The following is a 4,398-nucleotide window of genomic DNA, read 5'->3' on the forward strand; positions in this document are numbered from 1 at the left end:
AAGAAATCCAATTGTTGCATTTATGCTCTGGGAAATCTCCTCTTAAAGGAGAAGCACGAGAGTGTGGGAATCAATCCTTCCTCATTGGGAACGACGCCAGATATTCACGTATTAAAAACGGTAAACCTCAGATTAACCATTGTCGAGGAGCCTGGGGTCACTTGTTGGTAAACCTTGGATTATGTCAAGGAGCCTTCAAGGGGATTGAGCTTGCTACTCTGCCCTTGCGTGCGTATCGGATCGTAGACTGTTCCCCCAGGTGTATTTGTCTTAGTTGGTAACCTTAGTGGCCATATTCTTTAGGACTCTTCCTGAGGTGACAGTGGTGGGAAGATCCCACTGTACCTGGAGCAGACGTCGGCTAGACTCACTTGGATTTTCTGGGGGGTTCACTTCACTCGAGACGGTTAAGTGGAGGAACTTGTGCCAGTCTATTCATTAAGTAGGTTGCCGGGGTAACTGTTCCAACCGCCATTTCTGTACTGAACTCTGCGATGTTGGATTTCATCACCAACTAGTGTTTTCGGTCCGGAAAGTTACTGTTTGTGTGTGTTTGATCTCCTAGATTCTTTAGGCATGTGATTCAAATTTGTTTGGTTCTTTAGAGACCTTAGGTGCTTTTTATTGAGATTTTACTTTGTTTGTGTGTGAAGTAGTTAAAAGTCTTTAACTGTGGCTGAATTACCAAGACAATCCCGTAGACTTCGGGGCCAGTCTCCTGAGATTGTAAACGTGGCTGAGTTACTGAGGAAGTCCCGTAGACTTCGGGGCCAACCTCCTGAGGAAGTATCAAGCCAGCTTGAAGGCTTAAAAGTCCTCGTAGCTCCTAGAGACAGTAGAGTTGGGTCACCTGAGGAAGGAGAATCTTCTTTGATAGTACATCCTGATTTTCAAACGCCAGTAGCAGAGTATAATCCACAGTCAGTGTCTGTCTCCGAAATCGCTGGTAGCTTTTCATCTACTAGTGATATAGGTGAAGAACCCGAAATATCTGAGCCTGAAAGTGAATTTGCTGCTACTCTGACATCGGGGTTTGTTTCTCCAACTTTTAGTGGTCCTGGTTCATCTAGGGTAGAAAGAGTAATCACTCAAGATCTTCCTTCTGGACTTATTTCTATTGAAGAACTTGCTCCGGAAGAAGAAGAAGTAGGCATCCCTATCCCTGAAAATCAACCTGTTATTGAACTAAGGGAGCGTGAATCAATTTTTTACAGTCCACCTAGGAGCAGTTCTTGGTATCTTTCTTTGACTAATTATTTAGAAAACTCAGGGTTAAGTTTTTCACCACCTCGTGCTCCTTATCACTCAACACCTAGAGGTTTTTATACTCCCGTAAATATGTCAGGACAATCGTCCATGTTCACTCAATCGCCTGAATCCTTTTTGTACGGCGGTCCATCTATTCCTTCTGGGTATCAGTCTCTTTCTAGTACTTTTTTGGGAGCATCTCCTCAACCCATTGAGCAAGGGTTATTAACTGGAAGCAATGGTACAAAGCCGTTGAGCATAGAAGACATTCTTATGATGTCAGGTTCTATTCCCAATCCTCAACCTCAAGGTGGCCAGTTACCGCCTGGGGGCAGCCTCAATTAACGGCTGGGGGGCAACCTCAAGGTACACAATTTGCATCTGGGGGGCAACCTCAAGGACAGTACATACCTACGGGACAGTACGTTCCTCAAGGTCAACCCCAGACTCAATATGTAACCCAAGGTCAACCCCAGTATCAATTTATACCTCAAGGTCAACCCCAGTATCAGTATGTGCCTCAAGGGTATCAACCCCAAGGTCAATACTCGAACCAAGGTTTCCAACCACCCCAAGGTCAGACATATGTTCAAGGAACGGGAAATGTACCTTTCAATTATCAATCCTACCCTCAACCCGGTTATGGTCCTCAGTATTCTCAACCAGTTATGGGTCAGTACCCCGGAATGAATATAGTGTGGGATCCATCGCAAACCCAACAGGTGTTGCAGCCAAGTGTACAGTTGTCATCTCAAACTGGACAACCCTTAGTTTCTGGTACACCCCAGCAACCAGTCCAGTCTAACATTCAAACTTCTGTACCTTCGGTAGTTTCTCAGCCTGGGCCCAGTACACCTCGTACTCCGCCTCAAACGACTGCTACAACTGCCGCAACATCTGTTCAATCTACCCCACCTACTTCTAGAGTATCGACAACTCTGGTTTCTACTGTTCCTGTATCTACTCCTCAGACATCTTTACCACCGTCTGGATCTATGATTCAAACTTCGGTTCAGATGCCTGTAGGACAACCTGGTTTAAGTACGGTTGTCACAAGCCAACCACAATTCACCTATCAACCGTACTAGGGAAAGTACCAATTCGGTCCTGCTGTCCAGCAGCCAGTTTATCAGTATCAACCGTATCCTGGGTACAGTTATCAACAACCTCAACAACCCCAGTAAGGTCCGGTTAATCCTGGTTTTCCGGGAGGATACAATATCCCGAACGCGATTCCTATTCCTAGTTATCCTGGATATCCTCCTCCTGGGGCTGGTCTCATGACCCAGAGTTTTAGGGATCCTAATCGGCAGTTACCGTTTATCGCAACTTTGGACTTACCTGACTTGTCGCACTTAACAAATGATCCCATAAATTATCTTCCGTTTTGGCCGCAAATGCCGAATAAGTTGCCCAGTGACATTCCCAAGTTTGAAGGTAAATCAGGAGAGGACCCGTCGAACCATGTGATGACTTACCACCTCTGGTGTGCGTCTAACTCCATCACAGATGATTCAATCCGTCTTAGACTTTTCCAGCGCACTCTAATTGGTCTCGCGGCCAAGTGGTACATTGAGTTACCGCGAGGCACTTTTTATAATTTTAGTCAGTTAGCTACCTCGTTTTTAACTCATTTTCAGTTGCCAGTTCGATATGACAATGGCACGGAATTGTTAACTTTGCTGAAACAATCGACATCCACTTACATTTCAGATCATATTCATGAGTGGAGACGTCGACGTTGTTTAGTGAAGGTATTTATTCCGGATCAGATCTTGGCTGAGTGGTTTGTAAAATATTTGTTGCCAAAGATCACTGAAGATGTTGCTAAAGCCGGCGTTGTTACTGAGGAGCAAGTGATTTCTCAAGCACAGTACCTTGACTTGGTCTGTACTCAGTCAGGTACGTTACACGAAAAAATCCCCGATCTTCCCAAGCAAAATCAAATCACTGCAGCTCCTTCGGGATCTCATGCCGCTGATGGTATGATTGGCACGGTTAACACTAAAAGTAAGAAGAAGTCTTCCAAGAATTCTTCCCTTATCGTAACCTTGCCTGACTCCCCAACATGAGATTCTTCTGCAGAGATTTCCGCCGATATTCATGTTGTAGAGTCATCTACAGCCAAATCAAAATCCGGTGGGAAGAAGAAAGGAAAAAAGAAGAATAAAACGGACAAAAATTCAAAGGAGAAACCTGAAAAGGTGGAATCCAATGATGAAGAGCGCAAACCTCGTTATCCTTGTCTCATTTGTGACGATGAACATTTTACAAGAGACTGCCCTCATCGTGCAGAGGTTGCGAAAATTGTCAAGGGTTCCCAAACTCATGCTGTTTTGAAGGATCCTTTTCCGGCTCAAGACAGCAAGATGATAGGTTCATCCTCGAGTGCCAATGAAGAACCCATATTGATGATGTCCCATGTTAGGATTGCGACTCGATCGCAAGATTATTGTAGTAAGAGTCCTGTTGATGGTAAAGAAGCAGAATCTTCTCATTCTAATCCATCAACCTCAGCTCCCGGTTCCGATCCACTACAGATCGAGAAACCTAATCCAGACTTGGTAATCAAACCGCCCGCCAAGGGTATACTTCGAAAGTCAGCTTTCAATCCACATGCGAGAGCGGCTCAGAATTATAACATTGTTGAGGATTTAGCTGTTTCACCCTCAGCAATGTCGGCTTTGGAAGTGCTGCAATCATGCCCAGCACAACGTAAATTACTTTTGTCGGCTATAGGAGCTGTTGATGTTCAGGACCTGAACCTAATAATTTTCGATCTAGAAAATAGTACACCACGTTTGCCTCATCAAATGGCTTTCCAGATTCCAGTGATAGTCAAAAACAGGCCTATTCATCGGACTGTAATTGATGAGGGAGCCTCAACGTGTATTATGTCGATACAGTGTTGGAGATCGCTTGGTTCTCCTTCGCTAAATCAATCCCCGACGATTCTAAAGGCCTTTGATGGTCATGGGTTTCATCCTTTTGGCATTCTATAGGATTTGCCTATAGGGGTTGAAGGAAAAACCGTTAGTCTAGATGTGGAGGTGGTTGATGCCCCTCTAGATTACAACCTTCTCTTGGGTCGAAGTTGGTCTTACGCTATGACAGCGGTCGTTTCATCAGTCTTTCGAGTAATAAAGTTTC

The sequence above is a fragment of the Pinus tabuliformis genome, chromosome 5_1, assembly GCF_031772625.1.
Source record: "Pinus tabuliformis cultivar Carrire ecotype Pingquan chromosome 5_1, CPIR1, whole genome shotgun sequence".
In the NCBI taxonomy this organism is placed as follows: domain Eukaryota; kingdom Viridiplantae; phylum Streptophyta; class Pinopsida; order Pinales; family Pinaceae; genus Pinus; species Pinus tabuliformis.